The sequence below is a fragment of the Hemitrygon akajei genome, chromosome 6 (assembly GCF_048418815.1).
Source record: "Hemitrygon akajei chromosome 6, sHemAka1.3, whole genome shotgun sequence".
In the NCBI taxonomy this organism is placed as follows: Eukaryota; Metazoa; Chordata; class Chondrichthyes; order Myliobatiformes; family Dasyatidae; genus Hemitrygon; species Hemitrygon akajei.
Window position 1 is genome coordinate 143,450,051 of NC_133129.1, and position 23,087 is coordinate 143,473,137.

The window sequence follows — 23,087 nt, forward strand, 5'->3', positions numbered from 1 at the left end:
GCTCACTGGCACAACCTGATATCACTGTTACCTTTCTTTATGTTTATTTCTTTTTGATACATCCTGTACACCTACATCCTCCACTCTACAAATTTTCACTGTCCCGGAGAACTGACTGCCACATCTTTCGTTAATTTTCAGATCTTTCCTTGGTGCTCCTGCATTCCTTTGTATCATCCATTCCTTCGGTCCTCACTGAGCATTACCCCAACCTTCATTCCATTAATGTACATTTTCATTTTGACTCTGCTTCCAATACTTCCTTTCCAAATGTCTATTTTTCTGTTTCTCTAAAAACTTCCTGTAATTCTCCTTCCAAGTACTGATTTACTTTGCCCCCTACCCCTTCCTCTTCTGCCTACCTACATTACTTTGTGAAGTTCTTTGAGATAGGTTCTTTGTAACAGCAGGAGCACAATGGAACTGCAGCTATTACAAACAGTCAAAGTGCTACACCTGCCCATTCATCTCTTCCCTCACCTCCATTCGGAGCCCCAGATCGTCCTTCCAGGTGAGGTAACATTTCATCCGTGAATCTGCTGAGGTTGTCCATTGTGCTCTCGATGGGCCTCCTTTACATTGGTGAGACCCGTTGTAAATTGGGCGACTGCTTTGGAAAGCACCTCCACTCCATCTGCCAAAAAGTAGAACTTCCCAGTGGCCAAACATTTTAATTCTGGTTCTTATTTCCATTCTGACATGTTGGTTCTTGGCCTGCTCTTGTGCCATAATGAGGCCACTCTCAAGGTGGAGGAGCAGCACCTTATATTTCATCTGTGTAGACTCCAACCTGAGGGCATGAATATTGATTTCTCCTTCTGGTAGAAAACAATACTCTCCCCATCCCTCTTCTTCTATACCACACTCTGGCTCCTTACCTCTTCCCACCTGCCTATTACCTCCAACTGGGACCCCTCCTCCTTCCCTTTCTCCTTTGGTCCACTCTCCTCCTATCAGATTCCTTTTTCTCAAGCTCTTTACCTTTCCAACCCACCTGGCTTTGCCCATCACCTTCTAGCTGCCCTCCTTCCTCTCCCCCCACCTTTTTATTCTGTTGTCTTCCCCCTTCCTTTCCAGTCATGAAGAAGGGTCTCGGCCCAAAACGTCGATTGTTAATTCATTTCCACAGATGCTGCCTGACCTGCTGAGTTCCTCCGCCATTTTGTGTGTGTTGCTTTGGATTTCCAGCGTCTGCAGATCTCTCGAGTTCATTGTTGGTTTGCAGTGATGTTTCATTTGTTAGCAGCTTTTTGGGGCAGCTGCTTCTTAAACCCAAGTCAGCAGTCACCTAGACTACACTTCTTTTCTGATGTGTTCCAGCAATCAGAGTTCCATAGAACTCTTTCCTCTTTATATATGAGCACAGTGCAGGGCCTCATCCAAAGGCTGTAATGACAGAAATATTATTGCCAGCAGTGAAGTCCCCCTCCAATCTTTCAGGTCATCTAAATGCTGGGCATCAAACCTTCCACTTCAAATGAATGCAATGCCTTTGATATTAACAACCATTCATCGGCACTCAGGTCCTGATGTAAACTTAAAAACGTATATTGTCTAAGTGAAATAAGGTTTAAAAAGTAAATTCACACTCAAATTAAAAAAATAAAACTAACAAAAAAAAAGAGTTTTACTTTTATCCCAGCAGCCAAATTCTTCCATTGATTCGAAAAGCTCACTGTATCTATTCCAGTTTAATCTTGTATAAATTTAGAAGGATTATTTTTTGTTTTTGGAGGTTCAAGCTCTCCAATAAAGCTACATTATGAGTCCTCCGGCCAGTCAATGCAGAAGACCCAGAGCTTGGACTCTGCTGGGTGGAAGGCCTCTGTTTTAGAATGGCTCAGTTAAGGGTACACCTGCTGGTAGTTCCTTCATATGTCATAGCAGAAGGCTTGCTTTGGTATACATATTCACATATTTTTGTCTGCAGTTCTGATACAACATGCTTTTTAAAAAATTTATAGTAGGCCAAAGCTTATACTGAATATAATACTACATTTCCAATGCTGAATGATCAGTACTGATCATCATTCAACCGATCAGTAAGATTTTGAAATGCAGGGATAAAAGCTCCAAGACACTCATCTATTTTAATCAACAATTTTATTGTCCTGTCACTGTATCTCTCAATCTTGTAATCTGCAGGTACATATAAATACACATGCTATAACATTTAAAATTAATTCATGCTGGTAGTGAACAGGTTAAGATGTTAGGTGGAAAGTGCATTAGATTAACACAATTCTCAAGCATTTTAGAAATAAGTAGGCTAATGACTATATTAAAATAATGCACAAATGAATTAATGTGAACCTCTTAACTAGTAGGCTATCAGTGGAAACAATTTCTTTGTGGTTCAGAATTTTGTCTGACTTCTCTTCAAATCACTTAAATACAAATATTTAGTTTAACATCTAATCATTCTTCTTCCCCACACAAGGACCCCTCATGCACAAATTTGTCTATTAACTACCCCTCCAACTCAAATGACCTTCTCAACCCAGTACTTTTTTGGTTGAAATGTATCAATGCAAATTAGCCAGTCAATAAAATCTAACTGACTTCATTGGTTAAGAGAATCTAGAGTAAGTTTTGCACAAAGACAATTTTTAAAATCTGTATTAACCTGTTTGAAGAAAATGCAATGAATTGTACCTTGGGTACAAAATGACTGCACAGGGTTGCAGAACAATTGAGCTTGTGTGATCACATTAGAAGTGAAGAAGCTGTAAGTGGAATTGGTAATGGATTTGTAGCAATGAGAAGTGGTTTTATTTTAAGTGTATTGTGTATGAAAGCAATTTGTTGAATATTGAAAACTTAAGTTTTCAATGTGTTAGGAAGAGCGAAAATAATGGTCCTAATTTTCTGGAGTCAATTATTCAAGAACATCTGTACATATTCTAAATGAGACATCATTACATACACATGGAGTGGGTGTGTGTCTAGAAGTGCAGTGTGAATTGCACACATTATAGAGGGGAGTGAGTCATGGCAGCAGCCAGGGAAACCAATAAATGTAAAATATATTCAAAATACTTCCTCTGTCTGACTTTTTTTTCATTAAATCGACTGAATACTCAACTATTTTGGTCTGAGGTGATTGAGAACATTTGTGACAATAGCAGACCACCATAGTGAAAAGTCTCACGATTACTTCTGTTTATCAATGACATCTTTTGTGGAAAACAGCAGGTTGGTACACTTGTGTCTATGTTAAAATCTTGCCCAGAATCATCAGATTAAGATCTCTAGTGAATTTTGCAGGAGATGAGATTGTAAGCCTCAGCCTGTAGTTGCAAAATACCCTTATTATTAATATTGCCAATCTCAACCAGAGATGGTACAGGAAAAGTTACCACAGTTTTAGCTGACTATAATAAAATTGCATCAGTTTTCTTACCAAGCTAGACATTACTAATGACAACCACGAGGAAATCTGCAGATGCTGGAAATTCAAGCACCACACACAAAATGCTGGTGGAACACAGCAGGCCAGGCAGCATCTCTAGGAAGAAGCACTGTTGACGTTTCGGGCTGAGACCCTTCGTCAGGACTAACTGAAAGAAAAGATATTAGGAGATTTGAAAGTAGGAGGGGGAGGGGGAAATGCAAAATGATAGGAGAAGGCCGGAGGAGGTGGGGTGAAGCTAAGAGCTGGAAAGGTGATTGGCAAGAGGGATACAGAGTTGGAGAAGGGAAAGGATCATGGGATGGGAGGCCTAGGGAGAAAGAAAGGGGGAGGGGAGCACCAGAGGGAGATGGAGAATAGGCAGAGTGATAGGCAGAGAGAGAGAAAAAAGGGGGAGGGGGAAAAACCAAGTATATCAGGGATGGGGTAAGAAGGGGAGGAGGGGCATTAACGAAAGTTAGAGAAGTCAATGTTCATGCCATCAGATACTAATGACAACTTCTATTGTGCACAGCAGAGAGTATCCTACACCACAGCCTGATAGGGGAACAGCAGTGCCCAGGAGTGGAAAATTCTACAGAAAGTGATCCAACACAGGCAAACCCCTAATCACCATTGAGCACACTTACTAGGAGCGCTGACAAAAGAAAAAAAACATCCATCATCAAAAACCCCTATTATCTGTGTCAGGCTCTCCTCTCACTTCTCGTACCTCCTACCATTTGGCAGGAGGAATGGGAGCCTTAAATGCCACCAGGTTCAGAAACAGTCATTACCCCACAATCATCAGGCTGCTGAACCAGTGTGGACAACTTCACTTACCTCAGCCATGAGCTTATTCCATAAACTACAGTCTCACTTTTAAAAACTTTACAATTCATGGTCTCCATATTGCTTAACAAGTGAGGCCAATCTTTTCTGCTCCATTTTTTTTAGCACTCATCAATACTTGCTAAGAATAAAACAGAAATGGTTGATCTAAACACTAATATCTTCCTTTGGGCAGATCTTAAGAAGTTTGAGCTTCAGAGATGGCATCTAAGCTCTAAGTGTGACTGTGCAGAGGGTATAAAGTTATTTTACTTAATATTGTAAAGAATTTTTGTTTTTCAAATGGAGTGACTCAAAATTCAGCTACCCAATTTTGATGTGCCAGACTTTTCTTGTTGCTTGGATGTTTTGTCTGAAATTAGAGTGGTAAATATCTTAGTATCATAAAACAAAACACATGACAGAGTCTCCTGACTCTCTTTGTCTGTTAGAAACTGTTACGAGTTTCTGCTCTTACCCAGTTTTTACTATGTGTCAATTGAAGGAGTCATTAGTAATGCAATTTTGATGCAATTTTATTATAGTCAGCTAAAATTCTTTCAGTTATAGTTTCCTCCTACATTTAGACTTGAGTATTATCTTGAGTGCTGCACTCTATTAAGCAAGTTTAATTTTGCTAGGAAGAAAAATGGTAGGTGTGAAGCTTATTAAAATACAATAATAATGCTGGGAATAGTTCCCAAAGTGGTGTTTTTTAATACTTTGGTAAGCCCGAAGACATATAAGAAGGAGAAGGAGGTATTACTTTCACCTGTATTAAAGTATCTATTTTTTAGGTAAATGTTCAAACTTTGAAAAAAAAATTGAGAACTGCTGCTGATACGTAGACATAATTGAGCTATTCTGGAAGTTTGTGCAAAGAAGTGCATAGATGATCTATTTTGCAGTGCTGTAGCATGAATGGACAATCCAGCGGGATTTGGGTTCAGATATGTTATTGTGATCAGGAATTGGCTGACAATTCAGCACCCTTAAAAAGATTCAGTGTGGTTATTTCTCAATGTTCCTATCCTAAATTTTGATGTAGTTTGGTACTGAGTGAATGCACGTAACGGAAGACGACACTGCCATTTAACTTAAGCATTTTAAAATGTCTACTCTGTGAATTTATTATCTCTGGCAGTGCTGAAGCATGCCCACAGGGGGATGGAACTTGAATGAAATAATGTCCCTAACACATATTTTTACAGTGGCTCTTCAGCAATTATTTGCTCCTTCCACTCTGCTTTTAAGCTAATATATTAAAAACAACAGGGAGAGAATTTTTTTTCGCAGACTAGGATTAGTGAGCTAAAGATAAATTGGCCAGAACAGTTTTGTGTTGCTGCTTAGAATAGTCTTGCTTTTATTTGCCAAGGCATTAGATGAATACTTTATCTGGAATAGTTCTGGCTAAAGTTATAAGCAGAAACTCTGTAGGCTACCAATCTGTAAATCAAGTGATAACTGAAGAATTGTTTCATGACACAAATGCAAGTTTTAAATTCTCACCTGCTGTAAGAAGGTCAAGTGACCTAAACCCCATCCAGAATTTGTGTTTTGATGTTGACTTACATCAATTATTTACCTTTTGTCTCAGAATATTTAATTTCTTCTGTTTCTCTTTCCTAAATTCATGTTTGAACTTTGTTTCTACTTTCCATCTTCTTCTCTGGAGCATGGTGGTTTGTGACGAGATCCACTGGCCCTCCTGCACTTTGCTTAATGCTGCTTTTCTTCATGTGTGAGTTATGACTACAGTGATGGTCTGTTTGGCACTGGGATGTGCTGGGGAAAACAAGAAGATCATAGCCAAGCCTGATCTCGTCCCTATTTATCATTATTTTTGACAGCAGTGGTAACTAGAGAGCAATCAATAGGAGGAAGCCTGGTTGAATTTTCATATCCATGCCAATGGAGCTATAGGCCAGTTCTTGTATCCCAAATGCTACATAACTGCTCAGCTTCCTCACTAATAATGAGGATTCAATCTGAAACCCTTTCATGCTTGTATATCTCAAATTCGCATAGGGCATTGAACCATCAGGAGAGGTCTTTAGCTGTGGCTTGTTACATTAGCATTAAGTCCAGGAAAGCTTTTTCAGCTGAGTGATTGAAACATTCTGCTGAAGTGATCTGCGATTTATAATCTCATTGGTAGCTATTACTGTGTAATGTTATTTTCTCAAAACACTGCTCTTGTTTGGCTTGAAAATAATGAAAACCTTGTGTCTAGTCCTGTGAGCCAAATTGTGGTGACCTTCCATGTGACCCACCTGTCGAGCTCTCACAAATGATAATAGTTACCTCATGCTACCATGATCTGAAGTGTTCTATGGTGTCTGCTACTTTAAAAAAAGATTACTCTTCCAAGTCCTGTAGCAATTTGCATGAACAGATAAGCCAAAGTGATACCCGCTGCAATTTCCCCTTAAGCCTTGCTTAAGATGTTTTTGGTCACCAAGCTAAAGAATTGTGTAGACCCAATCTTGTTTCTTTGTCAGGCATGTTTTAAAAAAAAAAAGACCAAGCATTTATGTAGTAATTCCCATATAAAATAATGTTTAGTGAGCAGTAAATAGAAAAATTTAAATCGGGTAATTCCGAGCATGGTTGGAGAAATATGGAGGGAGAGGGAACAAAGCAAGTGTTTGCAAGTATAAGTTCCAGTGAATTGGAATAGGGTCACAGGAATAGAGGTGTGGCCAAACAGAATTAACTAAGGTTATGGAAGTACTTGAAGCCATTGTATTTGGACCTTTTTTCATAAACTCTTTTCCCTTACGATTACTTTCATCCCTGATTGCATGGATGAGGCTAAATTAGACTGTTTCCTACTCTGCGTTATATTTGACCCTAAGATGAGCTTTGGGCCACATTTCTATCTCATCCCAAAGGATGTCTAATCTCACCTTCCTAGCATAGTCATATCCCATCTCATATTCCAAAACTTCAGCCGTGCCATTGTTGGTTATAGATTTCTTTATTTCAGTCACATCTGACTGGCCTTCCTAAACTTACTTACCGCACGCTATGCCACTGGCGTCTAGGGCAGCACTAAAGGTCCTCCACCTCTGCTGTGTTTAGGACTTCCTTCACCATGTCAGTAGCTTCCTCTTGATTTTCACTACTGGCAGTCATACAGGTCCCGAGTGGAGACCCAGGGATATCATCGCATTCAGATGCAGAAGGAATCTTCATTGCTGATTCCATAACAATTTTGTTTTAAAAGTCAGGTTTGTTAGACTGTTCTTAGTTTGGCCTCTACACTTTGACCTGTTTGGCATGGGTGACCCTAGAAACAGCCAAAGCATAAAGCTCTGACTTTAGCCAAGATAGCTCAACAGGTCACTGAGGCACACAAACCTCCAAAACCAATGACAAGGTTGTGGACCTCTTGGAGGTCCCTGAATTTACGGTCTTTTAAAATTATGCTTGACCATTTGTAACTCACCAAGTGTAATTCACTATGTCATGTCCCCTACTCCCCAAGATCTCATCTTTTGTCCAGGATTGACCTTTAGAACATTCCTTCAGCTGTCAAGCCATTGCTTTGGAGTTCATTCACTATACCTCTTCAACTATCCTTCCTCTCTTAAGATTCTTCAGGGTCTACCTTGTTGGTCCAGCTTTTGATCAAATACACTAATATCTCCTTATGTGACTAGCGCCTTGTATTGTTTTACCACCAGATAAATTAATGTTGTCGTACTTCACTATTGTAAGATTCAATGATCTTGTTCATTAATTCTACTTTTAAAAGCCAAAGAAAAGCTATTTAGACCATTAGACATAGGAGCAGACTTAGGCCATTCTGCCCATTTGAGTCTACTCTGCCATCCCATCTTGGCCGACATTATACCTATCACCCTATTATCCTGTCTGCTCCCCGTAAACCTTGACCCCCTAACTAATCAAGAACTTATCCACCTACACTTTAAATCTACCCATGTATTTAGGTGATATTCTTGTACATAACCTCTCTTATTACAAAAGCTTTCCATTTCATCCTGTCACCATCAGGAAGTTGCTGCTTAAAGCAGCTGTCGTTGTATTGTGGTAAAGCCCATGTTTGTGCAGGCTTCCTACAAACAGGTGGCATGTAGTGACATGAAAGGAATCATGCAATTGGAATGATCCATCTTTGCTACATCTTCCTGAGTATAATCTTAACACATTGTAGAAAGTTTATTTCTGGATTGTAGCTGTTTGCATGAGAATATATGTTGGGGTCTTGACATCATGAGTATTAATTTTGTGTAATGTATGAATTGCAGTTACATGAAATATTTTATGCCATCTGGACACATCTGTTGGAAATCAGATGGAGGTTTGTAACAATGAATGGGCTATAGGAAAAGAAGTTTTATCTTTCTTTACAACAGAAAGGATTTTCAAGTCATTTAGCAAGAAATGCATGATAAATCAAAGTTGTTGAAGGCTACAAAGAGAATGTGTAAAATCATCCATGGTCTGGGGGTTTTAAGGAAATAATGCAGTTTACTGTCTACAAGCACAAAGAAATGTCCCGAGGCAAAGGTGAGGATCTGTAGGATTTGAAGCAACCAAGTTGACTTTAGTTTATTGTAAATATGGGCACTGTAATTATTATTTCACCTTTATTATAGTTCATGTGAATATAAATTTCTGCCTTTATCTATTTATTTATTTACTGATCTATTTATTATTTTTTGAGATACAACGTGGAATAGGCCTTCCGGCTCTTTGAGCCACGCCGTCCTGTAATCCCCGATTTAACCCTCGCCTAATCATGGGGCAATTATCAATGACCAATTAACCCACCAATCAGCACGTACTCGGACTGTGGGAGGAAACTGGAGCAGCTGGAGGAAATTGTGTGGTCAAGGGGGAAACCCCTTACAAGCAGTGGCGGGATGATCCCTTATTAAATATACTATTGTGAGCAGATTACTGTTCTAACATTGCAAGAAGCATGAACTTGCAAAGGCTGCCTTGTCTAATCTGTTCCTATTGTGTGAAAGAGCGAGAAAAGTTATATTTCAGAGTTAGTATCCAAATAATTGAGAAAGTGAAAGGCAGAGAAAATCTAGGTGTTGAACTAAAAACAGAAAATGATACCGATGGTCATCATGTGTGGGTAAAGAAATGTGTTAAGGCTCTAATGAAAGGTCATTGACCTGAAATATTAACTTTATTTCTTGCTTCACAGATGCTCCTCAATCTGCTGAGCGTCACCAGCATTTTATGTTTTTATCTCTAGGGAAACATCTTTCACTTTTGTACAATGAAATTAATTGTAAGTGACAACAGTATCAGATTGTATAAACTATACTTTGTGATAGTATCTCCCTCAACACCAATATTGAAAATGTAATCATTTAAGAATGCAGATAATTGTCATTGATCGTTCTACACTTCTCTGTTTGAAGACACAGGAAATAGAAATCATAACAAGGATTTACAACTGATGGCTGGTCAAATATTCATTTTATATTATAACTCTTGAGTTAAAATTAACAGAGGTATGTAATATAAGATGGGGAAGTGGATTTTTATTGTTTCTTAACAACTTGGATATTGACACCAATACAAATTGCTAGATTTGCTGAAGGCACCAAACTAGGGAGTGTATTGAAGGTGATAATGTTAGCAAATGTCTAGCAGAAGGATTTAGACTGGTTACATAATCAGACAGACAATTGGCAATTGAAGTTTAACCTTGAAAAATGTATGCTGAGAGCATGTGCATCATAAGTAGGCAATGAATGAAATTGAATTATCCAACTTGGAAAAGCATTTGGGAGTTACCTCAATAATGTCATTTTCAATGTCTGGGCAACGAAGGAATACAATAATAAAACAAAAGGATGAATGATGTAAGAACAAGAGAAAGTCTGTCAGCCCGTGTGCTAGGTTCACCATTAAATTATATCATTGCTAATCTGCATATGGAGTCCATTTTCTGATCCTGGACTGAGCAGTTAGACAGCTCCAGAGAATGCAGTCTTACGTCATTTGGGGTTGGCACTCCATGCAATTTAACTTCAGTATTTTGTCAAAAAATGATAAGATCTGTCTAACAAATGGAGAAATGGAGCTGAAGCCAAGCATTATAAAGAAAATGCTAACTGAACTAAACTAATTCTGTAACTACCAGAATCCTTACTGTACTTGTGGAGTATAAAATATTTCTAGTTTTATCAAATAATTAAAGTGCCCATCATTTAATGTTGCAACTTTGAGGGACATATGTAGATAACAAGCAAACTTTGTGGCTATTTCTGCAAGGAAAATAAATACATTTGTTCTTGTTTTTGAGGTTTCAATGATTCCACATGCTCTGGAATAGACTAGTAGGCTTCCGATTCCAAAACAGAAATTAAGTAAGAAACCTCAAATGATATAAACAGAAGATAACTTGAGAGGAGCAGTAGGGAGGAAAATAAATCATGTGATGAGAACCCGAGCAGCTCACACATGCCAGCAGCTCTCTACCATTTATTGGCTTCCATTTTAGTCCAGCGTTTTTCCAAATACTACTGTTTCTCGCTAACTAGCTTTATTTATCTGGATTTTCTTTTATTACTGTCCAAAGGAGATAATTTATTTATCAGAGACCCGTCTACTTATTTCATGCTTAATAATATAGAGATTACATCTCATTCAGGAATCGTTAGTTGAATTCCAGAAATTGACCTGCTGTAGACTTTCTGTTCATTTGGAAAAATTATAGATTTGGCTCCGCAAGTCTGGTCACAGGAAGATGCATGATAATTTCCTGTGAAGTCAAGCTTGTTGAATTGCTCTCTTTAACCTCTGTATCATTGTGGCAAAGCACTCTCAGATTTTGCTGCAGGAAGCTAGTGTATTAACCTAGTCCGTGAGCCTTATTTGTCTGATTGTGTAAGCTGTTATTTTCCTTGTTTTGAAGATAAGCTGTCCTGCAGTCAGTATCAAATTTATCAAATTCCAGTTTGAAATTCTGCTCAGTGAGGCAAAAGCTTGAAAGAAACAGCAGCTTCTGGATGGAGATGATTCTGATATGTGAAAACAGTTTCTAAGCAATCTGTTCGTCTTTTGCTTAACCTGTATTAATCATGCCACTGAAGGTCCATTAGGCAACATTTATCTTCTACAGCTGGTGTTTTTTATGCTGCATCTTTCTGCCCAGAGTGCATTACAATCGGCTCATTCCAGTTCATTGTTCTCCTGATTTTCTATGGAAAGGTTCTTGACCCCACTGTGTTATAATGGGAAAACAAAATATATAGATGCTGAGTTATGAAATAAATGCTAGCTTTATGAGCTGTGGTATCATTGGAATGATAACTACGTGGAATGTTCCTCTGTTATTCTCAGCATGGATGCTGCTTGGCCTGTTGAGCATATCCACCATGTCTATTTTAATTATAATGGGATCTTCATGTGAGTTCTTACTACATTTTAATAAGGACACAGATCTTATCCTCAAATCAGTAACTTAGTTGTGATAAAAGCCTATTTGATTACACCTCATCCAGGAATCATTAGTTAAATCTTTAAATCACTGCCATAGCCATCTGATGTGATTATGAGCCAGATAGATTAAGAATGCAGGATTTTCCCTGTCCTAGGTTAATTTAGTCATTTTGACTATAATAAGAGTAAAATTGAATAATTACTGCTAGTGCTGTTGGTTGAGGGAGAAATCAGTCACTCATGAGTGGGGGACATTGGCTTACAAAAGTGGTTAGCTCAGTTGTGGGGTCCCTACCATGTTTTATGGTTTAGTAGCTTCCAATTCTTATAGAATTGGTTTACACTGAACAATGGTTCTAGCAAAATACATGCTTTCAAGAGGGTAGTTGAAAATTGATTTGGAAAAAAAAGAGTCACTGTTGCACTCAAGCTTGAAGTTTCAGTGTGTGGTCAAGCTATCCCAGTAATGTTTCCCATGATATTGGAAGAGAGCAGACCGTGTTTGGTAATCAAATTTACTTCTAACAGATCCTGGCAGCTTCTTCTACTTTCTCAACATATTGATTGCCTGATTGGAGAGGTAATTTGACCTCCAGAATTCAAAGAGCATAGTTTTTGGACGAGAGCGTTAAACTCAATTATGTCAGTGCACAGTGAGCAGACCTTACATTTGTTTCCTATAAAGAAACAGCTTGGCAGCAAACAAAACCATTCAGATAGAGCAGCTGTTAAATGGTAAAGCCAATCGAGTCAAATATTTAACTAAAGGCTTTCAATTGCCATTAAAACCAAAGGTTGAAAGTTCTCATTTATGTTTTTATCTCTGATACAGAAGAGTACCAAAAAAAATGTAATCCTTGGAGCTCTTTCGATATCCATAAGTGCTGCTGCTCTATTTGCAGCACTTAGGCATCCTTTATAAAATATTTTGGAAGTCTGAGCAGAATATGTCTCTCAGTATTGTTTGTAAGATAATATAGACACACTTCATTATTGGTTTTGTGAATTAAGTCAGCTCCATGGTCAATGACTTGACCATGAATTTACTGCAGCCAAAAAGGCAGCTGATACCCCTGAAGTAACGTAGGTGCTGTAGTTAAATGAATGTTATTTTATTAACACAGCACACACAAAATGCTGGAGGAGTAATATTGAGATGGTGAGGAATTTTGAAGATGAAATAATTGGAGTGGTGCCTCTATTACAGTACATTTTTTGTGAATAGAGTGAGCTAGATGGCTTGAAATGCTCTGTTTTTATCAACTGTTTCTTACATTTGCATTTTTTGATCATGGCTGGTCATGGGGTGGTTTAAGCTTTCTGACTGCCTTATGCAGTGTGGATTCAACCATCACATTAACACGATGATATTATCCTTTTTATACTCTCGTTCAAGGTCTAATTTAACTATACTCTGAGTTAGGATTCATTCACTGGACTTAGCGACAAACTTTGAATTTTGAATTTCAGAATTTTAGCTTGCTTTTATCTGAGGTGAAACTAACACCAGATCAATAAAATTTAAATTCAAAGGATTAAGAGAATTGGAATCCTTTTTAGGAGGTAGTGAACAAATGAGGAGGACACAGTGGGCAATGTGTAGAACCTGCTTAGCCCCCCAGTCAGGGTCATGTAAACCCATGGGAGCAGGTGGTGGATGGTCATCCAAGCATATGGTACATATCACGAGTCCTGGTTATGTGACCACTGACACCAGGCAGACAATTTATTCAGAGTGTTGATAATGGTTGCGGTCACCCATCTTGTAAAGACACTGCCCAGAAGAAGGCAAAGGCAAACCACTTCTGTAGAAAAACTTGCTAAGAACATTCAGAGTCATGGAAAGACCATGGTCATCCATGTCATACGACATGGCACATAATAAAGGAATACTCTTATCAGAGTAGTACATTTTAAATCCATCTTCATTTTTGCTTAACATGTTCCTTTAAAAATCTATTCCTCAAATCAAAACATCTAGCTTGGGCCAGCAGTAAATCTGTGTTATTGACCCCCCATAATGATTTGTACAGCTTTGTTTCAACATACTTTATTGGAGTACTTCCGTGAGATTCTGCTTCCAGTATGGAGTAACAAGTCTAAGTACATGAGAATCAAGTTCAGAGTTATGGTTCAGATATTTGATAAACAGGTACTATCTAGTACAGCTTCAGGCCATGAATGGAATCTTGCAAAATTGTGTTTACCTTTCATCTATAGTTAGGTATATATTTCTTACAATTCTTACACTTGTCAGCATTCAGATCTAGATGTTTGTGCAGGGCAAAGGCGAAACTGGAACCAATGAAATTCGTTGCTTATAGTCTGGTGATTTGCTTAGACCAATTAAGATTATTTTCCTGTCCAAGCTCTGGAAATGTTGGAATGTAAGATCTTGCATTGGTACAGGTACCCTCAGTCATTTTGGTTGGAAAAATGTTGTGTTATTCATGACAAACGAACTGAAAAGATACTTTGGTCTTCTAGGCAGTAAAGGATCAACCACCTACACAGTTCAGATAAACATGCTTGAGCCTTGCCATCAAGGCCTTTTCAATATAATGTGTTGGGAAAGAATGACACTTCTGGTCTAGAAATACTTTGCTGAGGAAACTATTTATACCAATTGAATAGTTTTAAAAATATACCAGTCGTTTTTTTCCCCCTAATTTAATGTTCTTTCAGCTGGAGCCCAAGTAAACTATCAGAATGTGACCAAAAGGGTGATGTGCAAAACTGTTTATTTTTCAACTTCACTAAAGTTTCCATCGTGTCAGATCAAACTGTAAAATTTCCATTCTCAAAGTGTCCTTAAAGGATCTGGAGAAACAAAACTGGGAAAGAGTTCTATATTTTGAAGACTGTAATGGATGAGCTGGAAACAGGCAGGATATGTTATGGGTGCATGGATTCCGAACACAGTTACAGAGCAACTAGTAGCCCCAGGGCAAACATTAGCCATGGTTGGTGCACGTTCATTGAAAGGTAATCATTTGTGTTGGGGTAACTATCTGAGCTGCTGTAACGTTCAAGTAGCATGTTGCTTCTAGGGTGAAGGGAATCTCGTATCACATGTGAAACTCATTTTTATTCTGTTTTTGTTTGCTTTTGGGTAATAGAGGAGCTAGTAAGTCTTTTTCCTAATTTGGTGGGAAAATAATGGGTTGAAATATTCAGGCATATGTGCAGATTGAGTTTATTATCTCTATCTTTATTTCCACTAGCCACAGGAACTGCTGAGATATTCAGACTGAGAAATGGATTTTTTACGAACATAAACAGAAGATTTTCAAATAATTTATAAAGTTATTCTCAACACATCACTATAAAGACATTCCTTTTTCTTTATCACCACCATAAATGACTTGTTTGAAAGTGTTGACTTGTATTGGTGTAAATTTATTGGCACTGGTACCTCCCTGAGGTGAATTTGAAATGAGTGGGTGATTGACTGTGGGAGTATATCACTGCTTAATTTGGAGCAGGAATCCCAGCTAATTTCTTCAGTAATTAGGGCAGAGTTATTGAGGCAAGTGTATTACGTACTGATGTATTTCTTGATTGGTATAAACTAATGTAGAATAGAATGAACTATGGAATCTTTCTATGTGATTCAATTAGTTTGTAGGAAGCAGCAGAGCAGGTGAAGCAATCTGATAAATTGGTAAATTGGTTTATTATTGCATCATGTAGTGAGGTAAAGGGAAAAACTTGACCTGCATAGTGTTCATACAGATCAATTAATTACAACAGTGCATTGAGGTGGTAATAGGGAGAACGGTAACAGAGTGCAGAATAAAGTGTTATAAAGAAAGTACAGTGCAGGTAGACAAATGCAGGTAGCAATATCATAATGAGGGCAAGAGTCTGAGCTGGCATCCATCTTATTGTACCAGGGAACTTATAACAGTGGGATAGATGCTGTCCTAGAGCCTGCTGGTATGTACTTACAGGCTTTTATATATTCTGCCCAGTGGAATGGGGAAGAAGAGAGAATATCTGTCATAGGTGGGGTCTTCGATTATGCTGGATGCTTTACCAAGGAAGCAAAAAGGGTAGACAGAATTCTTGGAGGGAGGCTGGTTTCCATGATCTGCTGGGCTGTGTCCACAACTCTCTGCAGATTCTTGCCGTCTCGGACAGAACAGTTGCCATACCAAGCCGCAGTGCATCTGGAAATGATGCTTTTTCTATGGTGCACTGATAAAATCGGTGAAGATCAAAGGACATGCCAAATTTCTTTAGACTCCTGAGGAAGTAAAGGCGCTGGTGAGCTTTAGTGGCCATGGCGTCATTGTGGTTGGACCAGGACAATCTATCGTTCAATCCTCGGGACGTGAAGCTCTCAATTCTCCATCTCTGTGCCATTGATTCATTGCCCTACCTGCTGAAGCCAATGGAAGGGTCTCAGCCCAAAATGTCGATAGTGCTTCTCCCTATAGATGCTGCCTGGCCTGCTGTGTTCCACCAGCATTTTGTGTGTGAAGCCAATGACCACCTGTTTTGCTAACATTGAGGGAAAGGTTGTTGTCATGATACCGCGTCATTCCTTCTTGTCCTCCGACTCATTGTTATTTGAGATACAACCCACTACAGTGGTACCATCTACAAACTTATAGATAGAGTTGGAACAGAATCTAGCCACGCAATCCTGAGTGTACAGGGGGCTGAGGATGCAGCCTTATTGGGACACCAATGTTGAAAATAATTGTGGGAGTGGCATTGCTGCCTATCCTTACTGATTGTAGTTTGTTGGTCATAAAGTCAAGGGTGTAGATGCAAAGGGTGGTATTCAGCCCCAGGGCTAGAAGTTTGCAGATGTACTTGTTTAAAATAATAGTACTGAAGGTAGATCTATCATCAACAAACAAGAGCCTAATGTAGGTGTCTTTACCCTCCAGATGCTTCAGAGAAGAATGTATGGCCAGGGAGATGATGTTTTCCATAGACCTGTGTTAGCAGTAGGCAAACTGTAGTGGGCCGAGGTTGTCTGGGAAACTGAAGTTAGTGCATGCCGTAACCAGCCACTCAAAGCACTTCATGACGGTGGATGTCAGAGCCATGGACGGTAGTTATTAGGCATGTTAGCTTCTTGTTTTCCAGTTGCCGGGATGATAGTGGTCTTCTAAAATAAGTGGGAACTGCGGGTTGAAACGGAGAATTTTAAAAAAAGTCTGCTAATATCCCTGCCAGCTGATCTGTGCAGGATCTAAGGAGCATCTTTCAAAATGGAACTTAGAAAAGGGAGGTTTGCTCAGTAAAGTCTTGTGTTGTATATCAGCTTGTCTATTTTCAGAGTCTTTTAGAGAATAAAATAAAGCATAGATAGGTAAGCTGAAGAGGATGTAAATCTTCGTGCTGCAGCCTGTGGCTTTTGCTTACTCAATTCTATTTTTTAAACATTCCCTTCAGTTTCGAAAGACAGTTAGTGAAAGATAAATCAAAGTCTCAGTTTTTGCAAAGATTGCCTTTCAGGAATCAATTGATTTCTGATATTTAGCAGCAGCATGAACAAGTGAAGTGTAAGGAATGTAATATTACTGTTTGAATAGAGGGGGCAATAATCATTCTTGTGAAGACCAATGGCTCTCACCTTAACCTGAAAGTCCTGGATCAATTGGTTCCATTCTGCTTTAATTTACCAAATTGTTTACTTGCAGTTGTATAATGCAGGGAAATAAGCACACACTTTGACTGCTGGCTTGAAGTAGTAAACCAACTCATTCAAATGAAGAAGCAGCCTAATTATAACCTTTCTAGGTTAGGCAAAAGTTTGAAGAAATGAGGCCAACTATGCTCTTTGTATTATATATCCCACTGATGTCTGTGCAGCCTTAGTGTCACAATATTCTCCTGAAGTGTCATGGATGCAGTTCTTATTGTTGTGATAGCATTTTGTTTTTTTTAATCCTTTCCCCCCCAGTAATATCACAAACAATGTAAACATTCCTATCTTATCACCACTTTGGAAACTGAATATTCAAAATTATCTCATACTTCTCTGACTTGTGCTTCTGCAGACATAGCTCAAATTTCAAATCTGTCAATCACTCTTTTTATTTATTTAATGTTGGTACCTACTATTCCTGTGCACCTGACTTTTAATTCTCCCCTTACACTTCCCAGTCTAAAGGCAGGGATAATGATCCCATGCAGGATTTGATGATGCTGCTGGTTTAGTTGTTAGTTCCCTTCAATCATCCAACATTTAGCTTCCACAACTAAAACTACACTCCCTCACCTCATTCGTTTTATCTGCTTTCTCTATCACGCTCCTGATCTTGATGATTTTCTCAAATCTTTCAACCCTGTCTCAAGCAGGATCAAATCTATCAGCACTGCTGAAAACACCATTCTTGCTGACTTCAGTTTTCACTCAATAATTGCTGCAATGGTGATGCTTGTCTGCTGATCAGGCTAACACTAATTGGGAGTCTTTTGTTTTGCTGTGCGGCCCTGAATAACTTATCAATTAGCTTTTACACCCACCTCTGATCTTGTGAGTACTCAACTATGGCTCGGAAAGATATACTCTGTAGAACATTTCCACTTTGTTTGACACCATAGATCAATTGACTGTGAGCCTTTGAAATTCTTTTTGCACCCTTCACTTGATCAAATTGCTACTTTCACTCTTCTGTCCCTTCTGTGCATACAAAGAAACTGATACTATTCTATTCTCATGGGTTGATTTTCCCCTTGTTTTGTACCTCGGGTCTGTCATTTCATTGCTCAATTAAAAAACATTTGCACATCATATCTGGGACCTTGACTGGTATAAAACATACTGAGACAACATCACCTTGCTTGTCAATTCTGTATTACTGCAGTCTGAGTTTTAACTATGCACTTTATAATGGTGGCATGTTGGACCTCTTAGCAGCTGTACATTTCAGTCTGTTACCCACCTTCTGTAACCATTGTGAGGTTTTCTTTGTTTCTTTGTATTAGTGTAGAAGCAACAAACACTCAGTAAAGCAGATCCACTATGTTTAAGACTATAGATGAAATGACACTGGGTCTTAGAAAATTCTTTGCTTCCACTAAATTAGCTGGTATCTTATCAACCTAGAATTTATTTTACATTCTACGTACTTTAGTTTCTTTAGACATGCACTGTCAGTCATCTTGCACTGCAATCGTTGTTCATTGGTGGGTCACTTCTTTACTTCAGCTCGTCAAGCTGAAGTTTCTTCACGTATCTCACATATCTATTCATTAGTTGTTGCTACCTGGAACGATCTCTGTTTTAGTTTTTAGTCTTTATTCATATACTTTTAACTGAAGTTCATCTGATTTTTAAAAGTGATCCCTTACCTCAGCTCTATTGCAAAACTTAACTCTAGGAACCCTGATTTCCTCTTAACATGTCAAATACTAAGCGACACACGCAAAATGCTGGAGGAACTCAGCAGGCCAGGCAGCATCTATGAAAAAGAGTGAACAGTCAACGTTTCAGACAGAGAACCATCATCTGGACAGCTGTATCTATAGATCTCAAGTCAGTTGAAATCTGTAGGAATTTCAATACATTTTGTTTTAGATTTTGGATCAGATGCAAGAAAAGCTTTGCTTGTTTGGCAGCAATTTTTCTTTTACACTTAGCCAGCAAACTTACTCTGTTTCACACTCTCCGTCATAGACTTCCTAATTTTCATTAATTGCTCAAAACTTCTATGATGTTTCTTTGTGCTTTCATTCTCTTTAAAGATTGTAAATATTATACTGAACACCTCTATATCCCACAATACTGAAAACAAGAAGTCTTGAAATCTACTCAGATTGATGCTTTGTCAGTGAGTTGAATGGCTTCTTAGCCTTTATATTCTTTGGGCTGTTTATATCAAAGCTGGCCAATATCTAATTAGTATTTTATGATTTGCTTAATCTCATTCACTTTTACCAGCTTTCATATTCCCTGAAATGTTGGGCTTGACTTTGCATAGTTTGAAATTGATTTCTACTCTCTTCAGGTAACATTAATCGATGATATATGCCGATTTCATCACCTTTGGTGGCAACATTGGAATGAAATCACTCACAATATCATTCTCCCACAACATCACAACATAAAAGGATAATACCTCTGACTTTTGCCAGACCCGTGTATTTTTTATTTACTTGATTCAGATATGTAGAATATGGAAGACAGGTTTGAAATCTCTTTGGGGATTTTGTCTCTTCCATTACTTACAGATGCCCCAGTTTTCCTGATGGATTATGAGAAGATAATGAAGATTAGTGTAGGACCTACAACACAGAAACAGGCCATTCAGCCCATCTAGTCTGTGCCAAAGTATTAATCTGTCTACTCCCATTGAACTGCACCCAGAACATAGCCCTCCATGTACCTATACAAATTTCTCTTAAATGTTGAAATCAAACCCCAAACAACCACTTCCGCTGGCATCTTGTTCCACACTCTCACCACCCTCTGAGTGAAGAAGTTCCTCCTCATGTACCTGGTAAACAGTTCATCTTTCACCCTTAACCCATGACCTCTAGTTGTACTCTCACCTAATCTCAGTTGAAAAAGCACTGCACTTGTGGCTTGATTTCTTGCCTGTGACACAGTAAGTTATCTAAATTAGACCTGATTCTTGTATCAACTACCAAATACAGAAGCTAATTACTGATTTGTAGGTAATAAAATGGATTGAAGGGTTCTGTATTTGAATTTATTTGTATATTCTGAATTTGTGTTCTCGTTACTAGACTCATTTTTAATATTACATCGATATTTGACATTACCATCATTTAGAAAATAGTTGTGCCAATTGCTGCACGGTAATCCTGATGCAAAGCAACACTTACAAATGTTAAATTAAAACAATTTGCTGATATGTTTTGTTCGTAATAACATTGCTTATCTTTAGAACATTCTGACTCCTTGTATGCCCAATAGTCTCTTCAGCTGAAATTCATAATACCCATATAATTAAGTTACGATACAAGCATCGTGAGTCTTTATTATTTCAAAAGCCCCAGAGTGTGCTGAACACTTGCAGTACATACAGTGTATTTCAACACATGATATCATTAAAATTACACATGGTAAAATTATTATTCTAGCCAATTCCTGATGAAATCCAATATCCTATTTTATTTAAACATTTTGTTCACCTTTTGAAACATTTAAGTTGTACTATGCCTTGAATTGTTTGTTTGTGTTATAATTCTTCAGAATTGTGAGAAGGTTCGGATATAAGGAATGCCATGCATTAATATAGTGCCTTATTGTCTCAAAGAATCATCAAAGTGCTTCACACATAATGGGAAACATTGTATTGGTGCAGTTACATAGGTGAATGCAGTGACTACTTATTTCTCATTGGGTTCCACAAATGGGAATGAAATGAATGGCAAATCTGTTCTACATAAACTTAATTGATTGAGGGATATTGACAAGGATGACACTAAGGAAGCTATCCATGGCTGATTTAAATTTTGCTCGGCCTGACATAAACAGCTACTAGTTGCCTTTATAGTGCTGATCTTCGTAATGATCCTCAGTACCCACTGCATCTTGTTGAGGAATTTGGGAAGGGATACAGATGCATACTTTTTTTTCCATTGGAAGGCTCATTGGAAAATACGAATTAACAGTTAATGACTGTGGTAACATTTGCTTTCAAACTACAGAATGATTTGTGGTTAAATGAAGACGTGGGCTGTTGGAGCCAGTTTCTTGGCACCCCCGCTCTGATTTCTCCCGTTTTAGCTCTCTTCCTCACAGGCCCTGGTGCTCCTGCATATTAAAATGTAAGATTATAAATCAAATCTCTTTAGATGGGCAGGTTGCTTTCTTCAAAATGATAGAAGAAAGCTGATTTTAAATTACGATCGGGCAGCTGGTGAAAAGACAGCCATAATAATAGCCTTTGTGACCAGGTGCTAGAGCAGCACTGAAGTAAAAGTGAACCGTCCTTCCATTACCACCACCACAATTACTGCCAGTCCGTCCTACTGGGAACATCACCTTCCAAAGAGGAGAAAATTAAAGGAAAGATAATCTACCCACTATCAGCCTCTCAACTCCTTATTTTATCTATTTTGATAGGCAGTGTATATCTTGATAAAATCAACATTCAAAATGAATAAGATTAAGGTTTTATAATTGTGTGTGTGTGTAATAAGTGAATATAAATGACAGACCACATCAATCCTGGTGGCTAGCCAGTCAATAAACAAGGATGAAAGGCAGGTGTTGTTCTACAGGTATTACACTTGACTCTATGGGAATAAGTGATGTGAAATAGTTGTAGTCCCCATTTGAAAATAAGGTGCTGGAATTTCAGCTGTTAAACACCGCCATTCACATTCTCGGAATGTTTTAAAGCATTTTATAATAATTCAAAGATTGTTGTTGGGTAGCAAAACGTGGCAGCCAATTAAGGTACACCAAGATCTTCCAGACTATAGCCCATTTATGTTTTTGATCCTAAAGACAATGAGGAACTCTGTAGCTGATCTTTATATTTACAACCATTTATAGCTATCCCGTCAGGAAGTTTGGGTGTAAGGTGAACGTTTTCTTGGAAAATAAGCAACTATGTCAAAGAAATATCTAGCTCTGTGGTGCCCTGGAATATATACCCTGATTACATATTTAGAACTTACAATGGGTTATGAGCCCATGTTCTTTTGGTTCAGGGATGAGAACACTGCCACTGAGCCAGTGTCTGGATTCACAACACCATAAACACCAACTGTGGATAGCTGATCAAGTGGGAGGACTCAGCTATTTAATTCAAAACCAAAATCATATAAGTTGTATTTGTTTAGAGGTGTGTCAGTATTTGAATTTTTCCTTTGAGATACACGCTTATAAATGGACTCTTCATTAAATTATATCCCCTACAAATTGATGTTTATGTTGACTGACCTGATAGTAAAATTTAGTTTCAGAATGGAGTGGCAGCTCTAATTTAAATTTACATTTTTTATAGCACAGAATAATACTGTGAGGGTGTTTTGTACGGTGAAATTGAGCTTCATGTCACAGAATGAGTTTCAACCTCTCAATCCCTTTTAGTGATGCATCTGTCATCAGAACTATTTCACTATCTATATCTCCCTGAAATATTCTCGCTATCAGGAATAATTAACAGAGATAACACCATTTGAATCTTAAAGAGCTTGAAAGGAATCAAATTAACGAAGGAGACTCATAAAAATATTTGTCACACTAGAGAAAACCATAAACCTGGCTAATTTGGGAGTGCGTCAGTATAAAGCAGACTATGTACCTGGCCCAGTTTTGCCACGATACATAACCTAGACCATGGGATACTCTTATTTTTTAAAATAGTTGAAAATCATCCTTTCTAAATAACGGAGGGTTAAAAAATAATGGGCTATAACTCATTACTAACAGCAGGCCACTGATACATGATGATGACCAGTAAATATAGACTAGCATTTT

At 38.2% G+C, this 23,087-nt stretch overlaps 1 protein-coding gene across 16 annotated transcripts in view; it reads left to right on the top strand.

Annotated features, from left to right (window-relative positions):
• sox6 (SRY-box transcription factor 6) overlaps nucleotides 1–23,087 on the top strand; it is a 598,739-nt gene that overhangs the window by 58,360 nt on the left and 517,292 nt on the right. The window lies entirely within an intron of this gene.